The following is a 23,983-nucleotide window of genomic DNA, read 5'->3' on the forward strand; positions in this document are numbered from 1 at the left end:
AGGGTAAAGAGGTAAGGGGTTCAGCAATGTAGAATAAAAGGTCATCTGCATAGGCTGCAACTTTGTGTTGACATTGGCCTGACTGGATGCCTCTAATGGACCGATTCCTTCTGACATGGTGCAAGAAAGGTTCTAGAGAGAGGATGAATAGCATAGGAGACAGGGGGCAGCCCTGTCTGGTACCATTCAAGATAGAGAAAGGGGTGGAGTCGAAGCCATTTACCCGTACTGTCATTGTGGGATTATTATAGATGGCCGATATCCATGACAGGATGGGGTCTGGCATTACCACAAATTTAAGTGTCTCCTATAGAAAAAGACCAGTCCACCCTGTCAAAAGCCTTCTCGGAATCCGTGCATAGGGGCAGCAGGGGTAAACTGGATCATTTTGGTTTTTCAATGATATTCAGTGTCCGAATGGTGTTGTCTCTGGCCTCTCTAGACTGGATAATGCCGATAAAGCCGACTTGATCTGTTCTAATTAGATGTGGTAGCAGTGCATTCATCCTAGGAGGCAAGAATTGTTTCACAACACAGTTCAGGAGCGAAATGGGTCTGTAACTGGCACTTAATCTCTAGGATGTTGATGGGCAAGGCTCTTTCGGTTCTTGACCACTGTCCCTGGACAGTCGTCTTCTCTAGTACTGCTCCCCACCCTAAAAGGCTGGCATCTGTTGTTACTACTTTCCAGATAACTGGTCTGAAGGATTTTCCTTACAGCAGATTCTGGGTTAGTAACCACCAACTGAGGCTTTGGGACACAATTGGGGACAGCCGCACTGGCAAGTCCAAAGCTTGGATTGTTTTGTTCCAAGCAGACAGGATACTGTTTTGCAACAGTCTCGAATGGAACTGGGCATAGGGGACTGCTTCGAATGAAGCCACCATCTTTCCTAACAACCTTATGCAAAGGCGAATTGAGGGATTTCCTTTCGACCTGACCATCCGGACCAGCTCTAGTATGGAGTTGATTTTTGGCAGAGGCAAGAACACCTTTTTCTGGGCTGTGTCTATGATCAGGCCCAAATACTCCAGCTTTCTTAGCGGTTTTAAAGAAGACATCTCTAGGTCGAGAATCCAACCCAGACTTTCCAGGTAACTGGTTGTAATGTGTACACTTTGCTCCAAGCGAGCCACTGACTGATCTATTAGCAATAGATCGTCTAGGTACGCAGAGACTGTTATGCCCTGTGCCCTTAACCTGGCTAGAGGTGGGGCCAGTACTTTTGCGAACACCCGGGGTGCTGTAGCTAGCCCGAAGGGCAAGGCTACAAACTGAAAGTGCTGCTGTTCTACTTCGAATCGCAGAAACCTTTGGTGAGCGGGAAATATAGGGACATGCAGATATGCATCCCTGATGTCGATGGAATGCCAGAAGTTCTCTTCCTTGTAGGATGGAAACCACTGACCTGATCGACTCCATGCGAAAGGAGCGGATCTTCAGGAACGGATTTAGTTTTTTTAGATCTAGAATGGGTCTGACATCCCCATTAGGTTTTGGTACCGTAAAAGGGTTTGAATAAAACCCCAAACCTTGCTCTTCTGTGGGGATCTGTATGATCACCCCCTGAGCCAGTAATCAGTCTAATACTTGAAACAGAGATTGCTTTTTCCGTGGATCTTTGGGAACGTTTGATCTCAGAAAACGAGATGGTGGAAACTCCCGAAATTCTAGTTTGTATCCAAGAGACACCGTGGAGATGACCCATCTGTCCTGAATTTCCTTTTGCCAGACTTCTGAGTATTGCAGAAGTCTTCCCCCCACTCTGGCGAGGGGGAGCGCCTCTTCATGAGGCTTTAGTATTCTGCTTTGCAGATTTCCGGCCCCAGGTCTTCTTTTGAGCCTGGGCCTGACCCTGAGGTTTTCCTCTAGAGTCTGACGGTGGAGGCCGTCGCCACTGCCTAGAGGCGGATGCCCCTGGCGCAGGAGAGAAAGTCCGTTTAAATGAAGGACGTTTATACTTTCTTTTGACCGGCAAAAGAATACTCTTCCCACTAGAAATCGTTTGGATGTATTTATCCAAATTATCGTCAAATAGTCATTCCCCATGCAAGGGGAAACTAGTCAGAAGCTTATAACAAGGTGCTTCGCAGACCAATTTTTTAACCAAAGGGTCCTACGCATGTGTACTAGCACAAGCGCAAGGCGGGACGCCTGGTGAATAGAGTCCTTCATAGCGTCTATGGCAAAACATAATGCCTTTGGTATTTCAGCCAACTCACGGGCCTGTTGTACAGGGCCTTTCTTAAGAGCCTCTGTGAACCGGTCCTTTAAGGACTGATAGATGCCTATTGCAGCGACTGCAGGCTGAGTAATGGCCCCTGCCAAAGAAAAAGAGGATTTTAACAGGAATTCCAATTTTTTTATCTGTTGGATCTTTAAGCATTTGTGAATTGTCTACTGGACAAGTTGAACTTTTATTCACACTGGAAATTGCAATGTCAACTGCTGGTACCTTCCATTTTTTGGTGAATTTCTCCTCCAAGGGATAGAGAACGGAGAATCTCTTTGGAGGGAGAAAATGCTTATCCGGGTGGTCCCATTCAGCATAAATAAGCTTTTCTAGTAATGCATGGATCGGAAACGCATGAAAAGGCTGTAAAGGTTTTAAAGAACCCAAGAAATAAACTGGACCTTCAGCTGACTCTGTTAGGGGTAGCATGAAAGTAGAACGAACCATCTCCGTAAGAGTTTGTACCTCAGATTGCGAGGTTCATCAACTGTTGCTTCCTCCGCAGAGGAATAATCAGCTTGTTTCTCCTCTCGATCACCTGAGGGTAATACCTCATCCTGTCCCCGGTGTTCCCTTGGTAAAGGGTTTGAGGTGGGGGAGGGGGGGTCTGGCACGCTTTCTATCCGTTTGGCTGGAGGATGCGATTAAATCATCCTTCTAGGTCCTGCAGGGCAGAGGAAAATGCATCTTCAGTCACGTATACAGGGGCTGAAGTCTGAGAAGCAGTTCCACCACCAATTGGTTCCAAAGACTCACCCTGGCTTGCCATATCTGGTATCTCCAGAGAGGATGACCGTGTGGAGGCATGACTGGAGTTTCCAGTGCCTGGGGGTGGAATTTTTGGTACCTTTGTGGTAACTCTGGAAGCCATAGTGCTAAGTACAAAAGCAGAGGCACTCTATTAAAAAATGTACTACTTGCTGAGCAATAGTCTAGCAAAACAATTTCACCATAAAAATCAGCTTGATGCTGAATAACAATGTATTTCCTGTACTGGAAATGCCTGTATACATTCCTTACGTGCCCCAGCGCTCCTGTGTCCTGTGCAACAGACTCTTCTGTTCAGTTGCTGTGATTGGGGGGGGGTTGAAGATGTGGGGGTAGTTGCCGAAGCTAACCCATACACATAGACCCCAAGGAAATTGAATCAACTTTCTCAGTACTGATACAACCACAAAATTAATTTGGTAAAATAGGACTTTTATTATGTAACAATGTACAATGTATTAAAAGCAAAAAGATATACACAGAAAGTTATAAAATATACTATACACCACACAAAACTAACTTATAACAGGTTTCCCCGGTACAGTTTCTGTTAAGGTGGGGTATAGATATTCCTCTACCGGTTTTGCGGTATAACCGCTTCTTCAGGAGGATGAGAGACCCAAATGGACTGAGAGAGGGCTAACAACAGGATCCCAAAAATTCCCCCCGCGATGTAGCTGCATCCCTGTCTGATGGACTGGCGCATGGGCGGAAGTCTCTGTACACCAGTGTTTTCACTCAAGGGACTTGTAGTTCTACCAGCTACCCATGCCTTTAATACCCAGTGGCTCTTGTTAAACTGGATAGCCACCCAAGATGATGTATTCCCACATTCAAGTCCGCCCGTCTGCATAAGCACTCAGCCCCAGCAACTCCTCTCATTACCATAATTTATTTTGAGATGGTTCCTTGCACTACCCCTTGTCCGACGCGGGGGGAATTTTTGGGATCCTGTTGTTAGCCATGTCTCAGTCCATTTGGACCTCTCATCCTCCTGAAGAAGCGGTTATACCACGAAACCGAAACTACCCCCACATATTCAACCCCCCCAATCACATATGCTAATCTGGATGATGGTACTTTCTTACTTCAATTAAATTATTATTATGTGAGGCTATACTCATCAATTGACTCTGTTCAGTTGCTCTTAGGAGATTTTCTGACACTGAGAGCGTTTGTTTTATAACACACTCCAGGTGTAAACCTGATTGGCGTCCTCAGCTGTGCGCTGTGTGCCACGTGGAAGCTAACTGATGCACACGGCGCCGCCTGCCTCAAGCCACGCCCCTTCAAATACCCACCCTCCTCCTTGTTTTTTAAAATTGAACCTTAGTCCGCGCACGCACGGACGGCACGGCATTCGGGTCTGCAGTGCAGACCTGATAAAGAGGAGGGTCTGTGATCGCCGCTGGCGCTTCGGTGCTTTGTAAATGCAAGCGGTCTTTGGAACATACAGGCTGAGGCGCAACGAGACTTAATAAACGGCAGTCTGAAGTGTAGAAAGGCAAGACAACAAAATGTAAGTCATTAAAGTAATACCATAGGAAGCCGCCACCGCACCCCACCGAGGAGGGGGGTGTTTTCTCACAGTTGAGGCAATTAATGTTTTTTTAAAACAGGAGCCATTATAGATAATAATATGCTGTACCACCAGCCCCTTAGTTCCCCCAGGGGGAGAGGAACACCTCTGTTCAATTAAGAAACCCTTCCTGCTACCGGGACACACACATGCTGTTTAAAGCTTGGACACAGAGCTGCTGAGGAGCAACGTACCAAGGTATGTTATCTTTACTCCCTCTAGTGGAGATTTTTAGGCATTACAATGTTTTTTATATAGGGAAAAAAAAAAGGCATAGGTGGAACTTTTACAGTTCCTAAGCTTTTTTCCCTTACCTTTTCCTTGCTGCAGGATACTGCTGAAAACAGACAGATCCAAACTTCACCCATCACAGTGGGCAGCGTTAGTAAACCTTCAAAGACTGGGTCCCTATTATAGGGATTCCACTCCTTTGGACCTGTGTAGCACCCCTCAGGAGCAACTTTAGGTAATGTAGCATGACCAAAAAGAGTCCTGGTTCCTGGGGTCTAGCCCACAAAAGGGGTACCATCCTGTGGCCTCAGTGGCTTGGATGGATCCGGTTGTAGAGGTTTTTTAAATCCAGCATGGATCCCTCCTGGAGCTCCTCAGAGCCACTGGTGAAAAAACTGAGGTACTCCTGGAAGGAGGAGGGGTTATATAGAGGAGTGAACTATAATGGTGGCCCATAACCCAATAAATTATTACTTAGGCTCTGTGTCCCATGATGTACGATAAAGAAATATATATTTCTACATAACCAGCCTTTATATTTGAATATAGATAAAGCATTTATTACGTGAAAGACATTTGCTTTAGAAGGCATCTGCGGATATATGGTAGATGGCCATAGACAAATTCAATATAGATAGCATTAGCCTTTTAGTTTACTTTAAAAACAAACTGTTCTTTATGATATTGTTTCCCTTATCTTTACCTACACAGCAACCATCAGATCACGCATTTCCTTTCACTACTGGCCCTTACAAGACATGTCTTTTTAGTGGTTATCAACCTGGAAAGAGTAACCAGGATATTTATCACCTTAGCAGCAGTGTAAATCTTGGTTCCACAAGTAGGATAAAACAAGCAATTTATTTTTTTACCTTAATAGTTGTGATCCATTAGGTAAAATAATCCATTGGTGTAGCAGCCTCAGCGGTGATCCATATTGCTGCCTGTTTGATGTGGAAATCCCCACATTAATGGACTTTTAATACTTGACGTTATAGTGCATACGCTTTCAGTGCAAATAGTAAGCGTTTTTAAATCTGTAAAGAAAGTAAAAATCAAAACATCAAAATAAATGTGTTTGCATGTTACATTTACTATTAAGAAGGAATGCCCCTATTCAGGGGTTCAAATAACAGTGTCTGTGTAAAGCCCACCCCCTTAACACTTTACACCCACCTCTCCAGTGTTCCCCCATGGCGCCTTCATCAGTGCTTAAAAGTGGTGATGTCATTCTCTCAGTCATGTGACAGTGCTTGGGCCTAGCAATTGGCTGCTTGTGCTGATGACTGCATCATGGGAGGAGGTCATGTGCTCTCCACACTGGGTATTTTTCACTGGTGACCACAGAATAAGGAGTCGTGTGGGAGCTTTGGAGAGGTGAGAGTGTCTCTTAAATTTTCTAGTGTATGAGACCCCTAAAACTCTGCTGCTTGATAAACAGCTTAAACAAATGTGGCTAATCATGTAACAAGCCAACAGAAAATGATTGCATGCTGAAATACCCTTAAAATAAACTTTTTATCCAAAAAGTAACAGACAGGGTTGTAATCGCGAACATCCTTTTGAATATTCTAGTTGCCTGGCTGTTACTGGCTGCAATACTTTCTGTGTCACTGGGTCACAACTCAGAGACTTGAACTCGGAAAAAGACATAAAGTAGGTTAATGTGTAAACCAAAAGAAAATGAAACCCACTCCAGGTTGGTCCCCTGTTCCACCACCACTCACACACTAGCAGGTGCTGGCCTTGTCCACAGCATTCTTCATAGAATAAAAAAAAAAATCTGGTTGGCCGCACATCTGATAAAATCACCTTTATTGATAATTCTTTATGTAAAAACACCTCCACAAAGCATAGTAGGAGAATACAGCAAATCCAGGTAACACGTTTCACGCTAAATCAGCGCTCAATCATAGCTCATACTTCCGGTCTTAGGGTGCCAACATTCACTGTACTGGGTCTGTAAAGGAAGCACCTTGACTGCACCCCTGATTTTTGCTTAACCCCACCCCTTATTCTCTCCATGACATAGAGAGGGTATGTTTTGTAGTTAACAGTAGATAGCTGGAAGGAATGAAAATATTGCTTGCACATGAAGTTACAAGGACACGTCTTCTTGCAGGAATATAGTGATTTTTATGTACGGTACTTACAAAAAATGCACTGAGCTTGAAAAAAAAAAAACACAAATGCAGCCATAATATCTAATGACTGGAAAGCTGCTGCATATTTTTTTTTCTGAGTTGAGATATGCTTTAATAATGATAAATAAGAGTACACAAGCAGCAGACAGACATTTTCCAGCAGCGAGGACCTTAGAGAAGTATGGGCCAGAAGTTACCTGCAGCTTACAATGCCATCTAATTTTATAGCGTATGGCTGTCAGCACTAGAACAATGCAAAGTTATTCTTTCCTTAAAAAAGGCTGGTGATTATGTAGGGTTATAATTACTATCTCACGGTCAGCATGTGATATTTCCCACCCTTTCTTGTTGCAGCAAGATTAAAATAAAAACCAGCTTGATTTTAACTCATTCAATGCAATCGCTACTGCCTGCAAAGTTACATTTGTTTACCAAAGTAAAGCCAATGTCGAAGTTAAAAAAAAAAAACAAAAAAAAAAAATGCTAGAAAGTTGGGGTATTTTTTTGTAGAAAAGACTTCATTAGAATGCACTGTACATGCACCACAATCAGTGAAAATTAAAAAAAAAAAAGAACGGTAAGAAAAAAAGGGAAAGCCGAAAATAATCGTTACCCTTTTTTTACTTTTTACTAGATTTTTTGTTTACTGCCTGCAGTGCATGCACAGTGCAATGTACACTCTTGCCATATGTAAAGAGAGCAGTCAAGAGCCTGGATAATACAATTCTACAGTATCACATATGCAAGGGAGTTGTATCATCAGAGGGGTGGGTTGCTAGCGACTTCTAACACCACGGGGAGTACTTTTCTCGCTGTGTACGTTGCATTCCAGGAGCTTGACACTTCTGCACCCCAGGCTGTGAGTGACATACACAGCAGGGAATTACTTTCCCCGTCCGTGTACATCTTCTGCTGTCCGCGCCCCTATTGGCTGTAGCTGCATAAGACTGGATGTGATTGGCTGATGGGTCACAGCCTTCTTTCAGTAGCAGCACTGGCCAAAGGGAGTGTCTGCTGATCTGACTGCAGAGGCACAGGCGCAATGTGCCTACATCTCTAGTTAGACACAAACTGACCACACTAGCACGGATGTGCTTCTGTGCCTAGCGTGGTCAGATTTGAAATGTAAATGATCACCAGTTATTTGACTTGAAGCACACACTATAAACACAAGAGGCTAAGCTGTCTAGGAAAGACATATCCTGATGGACATATATAATAATTTTAAGGGTTACATACACTTCTAGAATAGGAAATTGTGTTAATTGTGTCACCTACACTCCCAAAGATTTAGCTGTGACTCAGAGGTGGAAGTATCAGACAACTGCAGAGAGAGACCATTGTTCTCATGCAAATATGTACCGACCTCAGGGAGCAATTACTTTTGTTTTTAAAAGCTCTAAAAGTCAAGTTCACCTTTTTATGAAAAATAAAAAGGTGAACTCCAAATAACCTGGCTACCCCTTCTGAAAGCAGTGCACATATCAGCCATGATGCCCTGTGCTGCGGGTGTAGCAGTCCATGCACCGCAATAAACAGCCTCAGAGTGAGCACCCATTACAATGCTCACAATGACAAGTATTTTATAGAACAGCACAGTCATATAGCCGTGCTGAATCTGAGGGTTATTCTTTTGGTAAAGTGTCCCAGAAGAAAGAAGTGCTTCTCATTGATGAGTACGGCCTCATAGTCACACTGACCACTCTGAGTACTATGAAGGATACTTACTCCTGAGTGGTGGACTGCTACACCAGCAGCGCAGGCATCATGGCCACTATGTGCAACGGGGTCCAGAGGAGTGGAGAGATTATTTGGAAATAATTCACCTTTAAATTTGTTATGAAAATGTGAATTTACCCTATTAAAGCTCAACTCCAGGCAGGTATAAAAGACACAAATGAATGCAGCTCTGTATTAATACATTCAGAAAGTGAATCTGTGCCCAGATCATGCACACAAACGTATTTACAGATTCTGAACAAGCTGTAAAAACACTTTAAGGCCTTACGCATATGGGCGCACAAGGCTATACAACATAAATTGTGGGCGAATTTCCATGCCTCAGAGACACAGCTGCTGCATACAGACATCTAATGTAATAAGTGACTATACTTTAGCTAAAAGCCATGCTTGTATAAACATGACGTAAACCCCTGAATGCAAACTAGCTGCATCCACAGAATTACCGCCCACATGTGTGTTTACACAAGCACAGTGTATAGACATGTACAGCTAGCGTACAGCAATTCATTACTATGGGCAATTGTATGCTGCAGCGGTGTCGTCCCCCAGGCACAGAAATATATCCACAATTCATGTTGGGCTTGTGTGCATGAGGTCTAAAGCAAGCCTTCATTTATCTCTGTATCTTAAAGCATTGTGGAAAAATTAATATTCAAATTTCACAAAACCATAACATATATTTGCCCTCTAGTGTAAACCACCAGCAGGTATTTCTAAGCTGTTAGAAACTGACTAAAATTTCTTTGTAATTCTTATAGTGATCTTTGAGCATTTTAGAGAATGAACAGCTTCACATTAAAAGCAGCTACAGAAGTGAGTGAAGGCTTGTTTTAAAAAACTTTTACTTTAACGTTCACTTTAATTGTATTTTTTGTTAAATACAAGAAGTTTAAAAGCAGAGCCAAAAACTACAGTAACTAAATTCTAAACCTACTGGCAGCCACATTCTAAGACAAATCTATCTAACCCTGTAAAGCAAAAATCGCTATACATACCTTTTCTACAGCCGCTCCGGGCCCACGAAGAGCTGTCAGCGGCGGCTTCTGTGTGTGGGAGTGTGCAGAAGAGGCAGCCGACAACGGAAGCCCCATAGTTACTCTATGGGTGACGTCACTTTCCAGGCATTGCATAGCTATTGTCAGCTATCTCCTGCACACAGCATCCGTCGCTGGAGACCGGACCAGCTTCAGAAAAGGTATGTAGAGCAATTTTTGCTTTACAGGGTTAGATAGGTTAGTCTTAGAATGTGACTGCCAGTAGTCTTAGAGTTAGTTAGTACTTGGCTTAATTTCCAATTTAAAGTGGAGTTCCACCCAAAAGTGGAAGCTTCGCTTATCTGCCTCCTCCCCCCCTCCGGTGCCACATTTGGCACCTTTTGGGGGGGGGGAGCAGGTAACCTGCGTCACGGCGACCGCGGCCCCCGTCCGCCTTCCTCCTCTGCTAGGCCAGTTAGAAAGTGCAGCGTGCTTCGCGCATGCCTAGTATGGTGGCGGCTGTGAGGCCGAAAGGCTTCACTGCCGGTTTCCCTTACCACGAATGGCAGCGGCAGCACCCGAGAGCTCATCAAAAAATTGGCTGGGGTGCCGACATTGCGGGATCGATGGACAGATAAGTGTCCCAACATTAAAAGTCAGCAGCTACAATATTTGTAGCTGTTGACTTTTAATTTTTTTGGTGGTGGGGGGGGGGGGGTGACTCATCTTTAAGTACCTGAATTTGGTTTGGATTCAACAGCTTGCAGTCTCTATACATCAGAGCTCAAGCTGGTAGAAGGAGGTGCAACTCAAGGAGTCAATCAGTTGTGCTGCAGAGAAAAAATAAAAAAAGCATGCTGCTAGGAAGAGAAAGCATAGTGATAAATGAGCTCATCAGTCTGCTGCTTGTGTTTTCACTGTCCAGTCACACACTGGGGGTGCGGAGGAGACCTGTAAGTTACTGAACTGCAACTAAGAAAACTCTGGTCTCCCCTGCCAGACAGAGCTGTGTAACCTGAGCTGTATTGACAAATACAAATCATATGGCAGATACAATGGCTCCCTTGTAGGCATTCCATCTTTGTATTTAGCTGTTAACCTGGAGTTCATGTTTATGCATAGCCAGCAATTAGAGAGAACTGCACAAAAACAAAAGACTGCATTTCCATTTTCAATACACAGAATAGAGAATGTATCTCTATGAACTATACCTATTCCTACAACAGTTGATATCAGAGAAAAACTTCTATTCATTGCTATTGGAGCTCTAATCACAACCTCAATACCAACATTTACATAAAGAAAACTCCAGCTCTTCAACCCTATTTCTCTAGAACTTTATAATAAGCTGTGGGATATCAGTACAAACAGTAACTTGTTCTCGTATGACCACAAAGGTACAATCACTACAAATGTGTGCCCCATAAATGATTCATAGTCTATTTTCTTTTCTTCTTGATCTCCTGTTTCACTGAGTAATGAAATATAAATGGCAATGCCTGTGTTAAGATCTAAATATGACATGAGAGGCTTTATCTCAAGTCAGAGCTGTCTCCTGTATCAAGCATACCGGAACTGAAGGAGAACTCCACTCACACAGATAAATACACAATGCTAAAATCCATAATTGAGAACTGTCTAACCTGCCAAAGGTGTCAGTGCCCAGTAAGCAGTTAAGCCTCATACACACTATCAACCATGTAGTGCAAGGGCCTGCCTGATTGCATACAAATTGAAACTCCTAAGGTTTGACCTCATATTATATGGTTTTGGTAAATCTGAAGAAAAAAATCAGCAGAAAATCTGATAGTGTGTATGGGGCTTAAGGGGCACAAAAAAATATTGAATTGTGTATGTGGGTAAAGTAAAACAAAAAAACATAGGCAGTACCACTCTGCAATATGTGACTATTTCTCCATGTTTAATCCCTTTTAAAATGCACCTCTGCCCAGACTATGAACATTAAACCATTTACATATTCTGAAAGCAGAACTTCACCCAAAAGGGGTAGTTCAGCACTTCCTCCCCCACTCCTCAGAAACATTTGGCATGTAATGTTTTTTGGGGGGGGGGGGTACCTGGTTTTGACAGGTACTCACTCCCACTCCTGCTCAGATTGCCTAGGCGATTTCCTTCCCTCCCATCTGCCTGCAGCCTTCTGGGACACATCACAGGTCCCAGAAGATTGCAGAACCACTCAGAAAGTGCAGCACACTTGGTGCATATGCAGTGGGCAGCTAGCTGTGAAGCTGCACAAAGTCACAGCCGGATATCCACAGTTAAGATGCTGGCGCCAAGGAACTAAGACCGGTGAAGAAAGTGGTTTGGGTGAGCACAGTGCTAGATCCTGAAAAAGGTGAGTGCCTGTAGCTGCTGACTTTTCATTTTCATACATATGACTGAAGCTCCTCTTAAGTGGACCTTCTCATCCAGAAGGATCCCCATCCGTCTGTTTTTAGCAGATAGGATGTCAGCTGATTTCAACAGTCACGTCTGCTCACAGCCGCTGCTCCATAGAGGGGACTGGAGGGTCCGCCTCAAAAACTGACAGGCGGACCCAATCGGTCCGCTAGTTTAAAAGTAGCCTTACCAACTGTATGTTTTTGCATTTATTGATTGAACAGATAAATATAGCACTGGAAGTGTAATAACAGACAAAAAGAAAGCAAATAAGAGACGTTCACTTTATTTGCTTTCTTTTTGTTTGTTATTACAATTTCAGTGCTATATTTATCTGTTCAATCAATAAATGCAAAGAATAGGATTTTTATAACAGCTTACCTGTAAAATCCTTTTCTTGGAGTACATCACGAGACGCAGAGCACCATAGCAATAACTATATGGGTTATAGGCCACCTTTAGGTGAATGGACACTGGTATAACCAAAAAGGAAACAGGAAGTGCTCCTGCCTATATAACCCCTCCCATACCAGGAGTATCTCAGTTTTTGTAGCAAATCAATATATACACATATCCCAATAAGAGGGGAGGGGCCTCTGTGCCCCGTGATGTTCTCCAAGAAAAGGATTTTACAGGTAAGCTGTTATAAAAATCCTATTTTCTTTATCGTACACATCACGGGACACAGAGCACCATAGTAATAACTATACGGGATGTCCCAAAGCAATGCCACCTGAGGGGAGGGAGACACAAAGCAAATAGCCGCCACCAGGCGTGAGGACCTATACTGCTGCCTGCAGCACACTGCTCCCGAAGGCAGTGTCCTCCAGCCATCTTACATCCATTTGATAGAATCTCGTGAATGTATGTACTGACGACCAAGTAGCGGCCTTGCAAACCTGAGCTACAGAGGCTTGGTGATGCACTGCCCATGAAGCACTGACTGCCCTGGTAGAGTGCGCTTTAATCTCAAAAGGGAGGAACCCTTCTTTTCAGGCCAGAAGCCTGACTGATCACCTGACGAATCCACTTAGCAACAGTAGATTTCGATGCTGCCTGACCCTTTCTAGGGCCTTCCGGCAACACAAACAAAACATCAGTTTTCCGTATCTGAGCAGTCGCTTTCAGATAGACTTTAATTGCTCTCACTACATCGAGAGGATGTAATAATTTTTCTTCTGCCGAAAGAGGTTCTAGGTAAAAGGAAGGTAAGGAAACATCTTGATTTAGATGAAAACCAGACACTACCTTTGTGAATGATTAAGTATGGCTCTTTACAGGAGAAAGCAGCCAATTCTGATACTCTTCTTGTAGAGGTTATTGCAACTAGGAATACCAATTTCCTTGTCAAAAGGATCAAAGGAATATTCCTTATAGGTTCAAAGGGCTGTCTTTGCAACACCGACAAAACCAGATTCAAATCCCATGGGCACAAGGGTATTCTAACTGGTGGAGATACCGAGTTACCCCTTGTATGAATGCCCGGACTAAAGAGTGCAAAGCAGGCGGCCTTTGGAAAAACACTGCCAAGGCCAAAATCTGACCCTTGATTGTACTCAAGGCCAGCTTCATTTCTACTCCTAATTGTAGAAGGGCCAGAATTCTTCCTATGACATACTTACGAGAATGCCAACTCTTGGTTTCACACCAAGTGACGTAGGCCTTCCAGACCCTGTAATAAATGGTCCTGGAGGCCGGCTTTTTGGCATTAATCAGGGTGGTTACTACCGAACCTGAAAGCCCCTGAATTTTTAGAATGTGGGCTTCAATAGCCACACCGTTATATTTAGCGTTTGTAAGGCAGGATGGAATACCAGTCCCTGCGACAGCAGGTCCGGACGAGGTGGAAGAGTCAAAGACTCTACAGCCATTCTCACGATCCCTGCATACCAGGGTCTTCTGGGCCATGCCGGGGCCACTAGGATTACCGGCTTCCCTTCTTCCCTGAACCTGTGAAGCAGCCGTGGTAGCAGCTGAACTGGAGGGAATGCATAAATCAGTGAAAACTGATTCCACGGGATCACTAACGCATCTACTCTGAGTGCAAGTGGATCCCTTGTTCTCGCCACAAAGTTGTCCAACTTCTTGTTGAACCTGGACGCCAATAGATCTATCCCTATTGAACGTTTAGAACTGGACAGAGTACACAGAGCCCTCACAGCCAAAAAGAAAGACGGACCCCCACGTGATATAATCACAAAATTTAATTATTACAGAACGAAAGAACAAATACTAATTGCTGCAAGAGAAAAAAAGGAACTTAATTTTCAAGGACACAATTATCAAATTTTTGCTGACCTATCCCAACTTACTATTACTAAAAGACGATCCATGAAACCCCAACTAATGGAACTGCAACGCCACAACATTATGTATCAATGGGGCTTCCCCTTTTCAGTCAGATTTAACTACCAAGGTACAATTTACAGAAGCAGATCAGCAGATGAACTACAACAAACCCTTTTAAAATTAAATCTGACAGAACCCACAAGCAGCAACACTCCCACACGCAGAAGAATGGCGTCATCTTCACCTTCAGGCAACACCCAGAAAATTTCAGAACAAAATGGGAATCATCATTCTCACAAAAGAGGCCGTTATGCCACATCATCCATGGACCAAGAAGATTCAATGGACTGACATCCTAATTCCTGATATCTCTTCATTTATTATACTAAGAGATGGTTCTCTATAAAAAAACCTATATTTATAACTGAATGTAACTGCATTCTGATAGTCACACACTGTGTTGGATCATGTTACATTCCAGTTATATTTCTTATTAATTCTGATTCATATAGCCTTAGAATATATAAGTGAAATAAGGAAATTCTTGTTCAGTTATATATTATCAGGTAATAACAATAGATTTATTACTTTTTAGGACAAATATGTTCAATAATCCAGAAGTAATGGAAGCTTTTTCTTTCTTTTCTTAAAACAAATATATTATTACCTAACTAGTCCCTAGAATTATGTTTTTGTTTATTCTAATCTGAAGCAATACAACCTCAATTTTATGAGTTAACATATCTAAACAGTTACATATGAATAAAATATGTAATTGTTTACTCTAAAAGGGTTAAAATCCCAAACTAATTCAAACTATCTTCATCAATACCAAAGTTATTAACAGTACCTTTCTAACTGAATTATTTAGCCTAGGGCAAGACTAACCATAAACAACCACCCTGGAATAAATAATTTCAACAAAAACTATATTCTGCACTCCAATTAATGAAACATCATTTTGATGTCTTTTGACATAGCACTTCTCTCCTGTAAGCGGAAGATCCGTGTACCCCCATTAGCCCTCCTCATTCTCCCAACCATATTATGTGGGAGTGTGACGAAGGCACTTATTCCCCTGAGAGAGATATTTATTCTCTTTCACGGGTAAATTGTGATTACTTGCAAAAAATAATTTATACAATGTATCATCTAATCTCATATGTTTTTTGTTTACTCTTTACTCCAGAATTCACTGGTTTCTTTTCTATCTATTCATCTCTTCAGTCCACACAGGTTGATCTGCGCAGTCAGCTCTGCATAACAAAAAGTAAGTCAAAACTATTTGATCTATTGCCATGGCACCACTGAATATACTTTCCCTGAATGTTCAGGGAATAAATGTCCCTCAAAAAAGGACCAAAGCCTTCCGTACTTTCCATAACAAGAAGGCTCACATAGTATGCCTCCAAGAAACACACTTCACCAAAGATTCTACTCCAAAATATATTTCTCCTTTTTATCAACAAATTTACACGGCTTCTGCCTGTACCAAGCAAAGGGGAACTCTAATTGCATTTCACCGATCCACACCATTCACCTTATCATCAGAAATTAAAGACCCAGAAGGTAGATACCTGATACTCATGGGTTATATAATGGATACAGCAATCACGGTGATTTCCTACTACGCTCCTAACAAACAACCTACACCATTCCTCTCACATATATTACAAGTGATTAATACACACAAAATAGGAACAGTGATAATGTGTGGGGATTCAAACCAGGTCCTCCTCCCATTTCTAGATAAATCACCTTTTACACCATCCAAAATAACCTCTAGATCACCTTTTTCTCAACTTCTTTCCAAATACAATCTGGTAGATTCATGGAGAGAAAGTAACCCAATGAAAAAGAAATTCACTTATTTCTCGCACCCTCATCAAACCTTCACCAGAATAGATCATATTTTTCTAACAATAGGAATGATACCAGAAATTATTGCATCAGATATAATTCCGATTCCGTGGTCTGACCATAATGCAGTATACACTACTATAGCCTCAGCCATACCAAAAGCGCATGACCCAACGTGGTACTTACCGGACATAATGCTCAAACACCCACTACATCAGATGGCCATTGAACAAGCTTTAAAGGAATACATATCAATTAATAATACAACAGACATCTCCCCAATAACACTGTGGGAAGCTCATAAGCCTGTCTTGCGTGGTACAATACAAAGACAAATGGCACTATTTAAACGGGAACGCAAAAATCTAGCAAAAAAACTAGAACTCAATTTTAATGCAGCCTACATATCATTTCAAGATAATCCATCTCAGAGTACAAAATCTCATCTGGAAAAATCTAGATTGGAATACGATCTATTTCTCACTGAGTCAGTTGATAAATCCCTCAAACGCTCCAAACACAATTTCTACATGAATACAAACAAACCAGGTACATATTTGGCTCGGGCATTAAATTCAACTAACAAATCTTTCAAACCAATACGTTTGAAATTATCAAAAAATGTTTACACTTGTAATCCAGTTAAAATAGTCCATAAATTTCACTCACATCTCGCAACTTTATACAAGACAAACAATGAATTTAATCCTACAGAGGCTGAATCGTTCTTCTCAAAAATAACCTTACCTGAGTTATCTCAGAATCAAAAAAGCAGTTTGGATGAGCCTATAACTATAGATGAAGTTGCTAACGCCATAAAAGACCTAAAACTTAACAAAAGACCAGGCCCAGACGGCTACTCGGCTTTATACTATAAAACATTCTCAGAAATACTCTCTCCCATTCTCACTGAAACTTTTAACAAACTTCTAGATGGACATTCTTTTCGGCAAGAAACACTAATGGCAATTGTTTGTATGATCCCAAAACCCCTTTCTGATGATACTTCCTGTGTGAATTATCGGCCTATCTCTCTGTTAAACCTCGATATTAAATTATTAGCAAAAATAATAGCAAAACGCCTCAATAGCCTTATAGGAAAATTAATACATAGAGATCAAGTAGGCTTCATGCCAAATAGACAGGCAGGCGATAATATACGCAGGGCAGTGTTATTGGCACATATTGCTAAAAAACGGAAAATCCCTTTATGTTTTCTATCTCTCGATATTAAGAGGGCATTTGACACAGTATCCTGGCAATATATGCAATATTCATTACAAAAATGGGGTTTTGGACCCCACTTTTTAACATGGATCAAAGCATTATATAATAAACCCAAAGCCTATATAAAATATGCTGGATACAAATCTGAAGCCTTTAATATCGAAAGAGATACCCGACAGGGTTGCCCATTATCTCCCTTATTATTTGCCCTTATACTCGAACCCATGGCCCAATACATCAGAACAAACCAAACTATAACTGGCATTGAAGTAGGAGGTATTACACACAAATTATGTATATTTGCAGACGATATATTACTTTTTCTATCATCACCACAGGTCTCTGGTCCTAACTTAATACCAGCTCTTGATGGATTTGCAGCCCTATCCGGCCTTATGATTAATCCTAAGAAATGCCTAGTGCTTAATATTTCACTCACAAACATGGAATTGATCCCAGCTAGGGCAGCACTCCCATTCACATGGGCAGAAAAATCAATCCCATATCTTGGAATTCATTTAACAGCATCTCATTCTGACTTATTCTCAACCAATTATCCTCCTGTATTAAGACAGATCACAAATCTAATAAAACAATGGTCGCAACTTCCTTTATCCTGGATAGGGAAGATTAATGCAATCAAAATGACTATTCTACCCAAATTGCTTTATCTATTCAGAGTCCTCCCTATTCCAATTCCTTCCTATTTTTTGAGAATAGTACAAAAAAGAGCAACTTCGTTTATATGGGGCTCTTCTAAACCACGTATACCTATACACACACTACATCTTCCCAAAAATAAAGGAGGCCTGGGATACCCTAATTTTACTAACTACTACAGAGCAGCACATTTGGCCAGTCTGACCAAATACCATGCAAAACAGGAAATCCCATTATGGGTATTTATAGAGGCTTCAGAAAATGACCCTCTATTAATATCAAATTTATTATGGCTTGATCCTAAAGACTGCTTTAAAATTCATAATCCCATAACTAAACACTTCTTATCTCTCTGGGATAAACTAAAAACCAAATATCAGTTACAATCTCCACACAATCCTCTCCTTTCTTTTATCAGAAATCCGGCCTTTTATCCGGCATGGATCTACCCAAATTCTTTTAAAGCTTGGACAACATCAGGCATTCAGACACTAAATGACTTCATAGTATCTAAATCATTCCTTTCATTCCCATCGCTTAGAGAAAAATATGATCTACCAAACTCTGAGATATTTAGATATCTCCAAATCAAAAATTTCTATGCACCATTCCTAAAAGGGGGATACACCATTATCCCAATTATCCATTTTTGAATCAATCTGTACAAAAGATCCATTTGCTAAAGGTACAATTTCATCACTTTATAATCAATTATATGGAGTAGCAAATCTTAATAGACCCTCTTACGTTCAGAGGTGGGAGGAGGACCTGGGACGAACTTTAGAAGACACGGACTGGTCTAATATATGGCTCACATCTAAGTCATCTTCACCCAACATCTTAGCACTGGAGACAAATTATAAAGTCCTAACTCGCTGGTACCTTGTACCCGCTAGAGTGGCAAAATATTCACCTAATACCTCAACTCTTTGTTTTCGAGGATGCCCAGAAATAGGCACATATTTACACATATGGTGGACGTGCCCAGTAATCCAAACCTTCTGGAAGGAAGTCTTCGTGATTGCATCTAAAATATTTAAAAAAATAATACAACCAGATCCATATTTAACTTTACTTAATCTAAAACCGGAATGGTTAACACTCTCTCAATTCAAACTTATGATCCAACTAATAACGGCTGCAAAACAAACAGTGGCCAAGGCATGGAAATCTCCTACATTGGTACTAGCAGAAACAATTCACAGAATGAATACTACAATGTCCCATGCTAAGATGGTAGCCATCGATCAAAATCAAATTCCAAAATTTGAAAAACTTTGGCATCCTTGGATAAAACAACAGTTCCTGTCAAATTTCAATGACTCTGTCCTGTTGCCATGGTAACAGATTAAATGACTTACAGAGACACCCATTCTAAGGCTTCAAAGAGAACTAAAAAGAATAATAAACTGACGAGCGGGACAACCTTGTGGACCATACCTCTTCCTTTCAACCCTTTTTCTTCTTTCTCTTTCCTTTTCTCCACCTTACGATTAAAGCTCATTATCAGAATTTATTTGACCTATATACACTCTACTTGTAAACAATATGTATAGTAGGTATAAATCATTTAAATACCTACAAAAGTAACTAAGGAAATGATATATATCTTTAATTTAGGTTTACGTGAACCCAATGTTTAATATTTGAAATTTCATGATATTTACCTATATAAACCCTACTGTAAAACAATGAGCTTACTTTATAGATCCTTGTAAACTTACTTTATGTATCTTTATAACATTGTATACTCAATAAACTTCTTTTGACAAGGAAAAAAAAAAAAAGAATTTACAATAACAGCACAGTGATAGAAAGAATAGTTCTGGTAGACTGTCATCAGCAGTGGTAACACTTGGAAGTGGGGACTGAATGGTTATATACAAAAGAGACTGCTATTTCTGCATATTTGGGTGTGTCACTCCTTAGATTTAGTGTTACTGGGGTGTGCCACCATTATTATTATTATTATTATAATTATTATTCACCATTATTACACCATTATTCATGCACTGCAGTTATTGTATTATTGCACATGGTATTGGTACACATCGTCCTGAGGAAAAATATTGTATGGTTCCATAGTGCACTAAGTGATTATTGACAATACAGCTGTATATTAACCACTTAAGAACCAAGCCTCTTTTTGAGATGTGTTGTTTACAAGTTAAAAACAGTTTTTTTTTGCTAGAAAATTACTTAGAACCCCAAAACATTATACATTTATTTTTCTAACACCCAAGAGAATAAAATGGCGGTCGTTGCAATACTTTGTCACACCGTATTTGCGCAGCAGTCTTACAAGCACATTTTTTTTGGAAAAAATACACTTTTTTTTAATTAAAAAAATAAGACAACAGTAAAGTTAGCCCAATTTTTTTTTATATTGTGAAAGATAATGTTACGCCGAGTAAATTGATACCCAACATGTCACGCTGCAAAATTGCGCCCGCTCGTGGAATGGCGACAAACTTTTACCCTTAAAAATCTCCATAGGCGACATTTAAAAAACTCTACAGGTTGCATGTTTTGAGTTACAGAGGAGGTTTAGAGCTATAATTATTGCTCTCGCTCTACCGATCGCGGAGATACATCACATGTGTCGTTTGAACACAGTTTTTATATGCGGGCGCTACTCACGTATGCGATCACTTCTGCATGCGAGCTCGGCGGGACAGGGTGCGTTTAAAACTTTTATTTATTTATTTTTTGTTATTTATTTTACCTTTTATTTTTAGGCCCCTTTCACACGGACGGATAGAATGGTGCTTTTAGCTGCGGATTTTCTAATTTTCTACCGCAGCTAAAAGCACACAATGCTTTCCTATGGCCCCATTCACACACTGCGTTTAGCTGCGAATTAGATACATGCGGTTCTGTGCAAATAGAAAAAAATAGAATTGACTGCGTCCAGGAGCGATTTAGCGCAGCTATCGGCACATAACCGCAGGTAATCACAGTGCATTGTGTCACCTGCGGATAACAGCGCCGAGCTGCTCATTGGGAAAGGAAAAATGATTTTTCCTTTCCCAATGAGTGACAAGCACGGGGATCCAACTCGGATCCCCGCCAATGCCCGGCACTGTTTGGTATGAATCTTGAGGGGGAACTCCACGCCAAATTTTAAATAAAAAAATGGGGTGGGTTCCCCCCCAGGGGCATACCAGGCCCTTCGGTCTGGTATGCATTTTAAGAGAAACCCCTACGCCGAAAAAACGGCGTGGGGTCTCCCCCAGAATCCATACCAGACCCTTATCAGAGCACGCAGCCCGGTCGGTCAGGAAAGGGGGTGGGGATGGGCGAGCGCCCCCCCCCCCCCTCCTGAGCCGTACCAGGCCGCATGCCCTCAACATGGGCGGTCGGTGCTTTGGAGGGAGGCGGCGCCCTGCGGCCCCCCCACCCCAAAGCACCTTGTCCCCATGTTGATGAGGACAAAGGCCTCTTCCCGACAACCCTGGCCGTTAGTTGTCGGGGTCTGCGGGCGGAGGGCTTATCGGAATCCGGGAGCCCCCTTTAATAAGGGGACCCCCAGATCCCGGGCCCCCCAGCCTATGTGAATGAGTATGGGGTACATGGTACCCCTACCCATTCACCTAGGGAAAAAGTGTCAATAAAAAAAACACTACACAGATTTTTAAAGTAATTTATTAGACAGCTCCGGGGGTCTTCTTCCGACTTCTGGGGTCTTCCTCCTGCTTTGGGGGTCTTCTTCCGACTTCGGGGGTCTCTCCGGTTCTTCTCCGCGCTCTTCAGGTCTTCTGCCGGGCTCCTCTGCTATCTTCTGCTCTTTTGCCGCTCTTTTGCTAGCGGAGGAGACCGGTCTGCTGCCTTCTGCCTTCTTCCCTCTTCTCTTCTTCTGATGTTGACACGACGCTCTCTCCGGCTCGAATGCACTCTGGGCGCTCCACTCTGACTTATACAGGCGGTGACCCCGCCCCCTTATGCCGTCGCAGTCCCTGGGCATGCTGGGACTGTGAAGTTTTAGGGGGCGTGGTTATCGGGTGATGACCACGCCCCCTAAAACGTCACAGTCCCAGCATGCCCAGGGACTGTCACGGCATAAGGGGGCGGGGTCACCGCCCATATAAGTCAGAGCGGAGCGCCCAGAGTGCATTCCAGCCGGAGAGAGCGTTGTGTCAACATCAGAAGAAGAGAAGAGGGAAGAAGGCAGCAGACTGGGCTGCTCCGCTAGCAAAAGAGCGACAAAAGAGCAGAAGATAGCGGAGGAGCCCGGCAGAAGACCCGGAGAGCGCGGAAAAGAACCGGAGAGACCCCCGAAGTCGGAAGAGGACCCCCGAAGTCGGAAGAGGACCCCCGAAGCTGTCTAATAAATTACTTTAAAAATCTGTGTAGTTTTTTTTTTATTGACACTTTTTCCCTAGGTGAATGGGTAGGGGTACCATGTACCCCATACTCATTCACATAGGGTGGGGGGCCGGGATCTGGGGGCCCCCTTATTAAAGGGGGCTCCGGGATTCCGATAAGCCCTCCGCCCGCAGACCCCGACAACCAACGGCCAGGGTTGTCAGGAAGAGACCCTTGTCCTCATCAACATGGGGACAAGGTGCTTTGGGGTGGGGGGGCCGCAGGGCGCCCCCTCCCACAAAGCACCCACCCCCCCATGTGGAGGGCATGCGGTCTGGTACGGCTCAGGAGGGGGGGGCGCTCACCCGTCCCCACCCCCTTTTCTGACCAACCGGGCTGCGTGCTCGGATAAGGGTCTGGTATGGATTTTGGGGGGGACCCCACGCCGCTTTTTCGGCGTAGGGGTTCCTCTTAAAATCCATACCAGACCGAAGGGCCTGGTATGCCCCTGGGGGGGAACCCACGCCATTTTTTTATTTAAAATTTGGCGTGGAGTTCCCCCTCAAGATTCATACCAGTGTGAGTCGGCATCCTGTCGGGTTGCCATGGAAATGGCAAACCGCAGCCAAACGACCGCAGCTAATCGCACTGTGCAAATGCAGCTGATCGCAGTGCCTGGAGTCTTGAACTCCACAGGAAAAAAAACATGCTTTTAACTGTGGCAGAATAGCCGTCCGTGTGAAAGGCGCCTTACACTGTTTTTTTTTTTTTTAAATTGTGTCACTTTTATTCCTATTACAAGGAATGTAAACATCCCTTGTAATAGAAAAAAAGCATGACAGGACCTCTTAAATATGAGATCTGGGGTCAAAAAGACCTTAGATCTCATATTTACACTAAAATGCAATTAAAAAAAAAAAAAAATTTAAAAATTTTTTGTCATTTAAAAAAAAATAAAAAATAAAAAATGGCCCTTAAAGAGCTATGGGCGGAAGTGATGTTTTGACGTCGCTTCCCACCTGCAATGTTATGGAGATGGGTGGGGGCCATCTTCCCTTCACTCGTCTCCATACATCAGCAAGGGGTAACATCCGATTGCCTCTACCGCTGCCGACGGCTCCGGTAAGCTGTACTTTCTGTATATATGTATATTGTTATTGAACTTGTATATATATATATATATATATATATTATATATATATATATATATATATATATATATATACTCGTATATTTGTATATAATATATGTGTCTCTGTCTCCTTAGGCTTGCCAATATTCGTACTGTTACAACATGCCTAATCTGTTTTTATTCACAGTTCCTTTCACGATTATTACCCCTTTTTTTTTTTCTCTCCTCTTGTGCATTACTCCTGTACAAATTCCTGACATTCCAACCACTGGCCTCCTGGCTCGTTCCTCCTCCTCATCCTGGGCCATCCCAACCCTGGTGCGGCACCGGCCCATTCCCCACTCGGCGTGGGGGGGGCCGCCTGGTGCGACATTGTTCGCCACAGGCGGCCTTCTCATAACCGGAGGATTCGGATCACCATCTCGATCGACATCTCG

At 42.5% G+C, this 23,983-nt stretch overlaps 1 protein-coding gene across 3 annotated transcripts in view; it reads right to left on the minus strand.

Moving 5' to 3' along the window:
- Positions 1-23,983, minus strand: part of CYLD (CYLD lysine 63 deubiquitinase) — a 199,279-nt gene that overhangs the window by 133,517 nt on the left and 41,779 nt on the right. For all 3 annotated transcript variants that reach the window (XM_073604979.1, XM_073604977.1, XM_073604980.1), the window contains exon 3: positions 5,685-5,849. The gene's annotated coding sequence lies outside the window, so the exon portion shown is untranslated. The remainder of the gene's footprint in view (positions 1-5,684; positions 5,850-23,983) is intronic.

This window comes from Aquarana catesbeiana, linkage group LG11 (genome assembly GCF_042186555.1).
Source record: "Aquarana catesbeiana isolate 2022-GZ linkage group LG11, ASM4218655v1, whole genome shotgun sequence".
Taxonomy (NCBI): domain Eukaryota; kingdom Metazoa; phylum Chordata; class Amphibia; order Anura; family Ranidae; genus Aquarana; species Aquarana catesbeiana.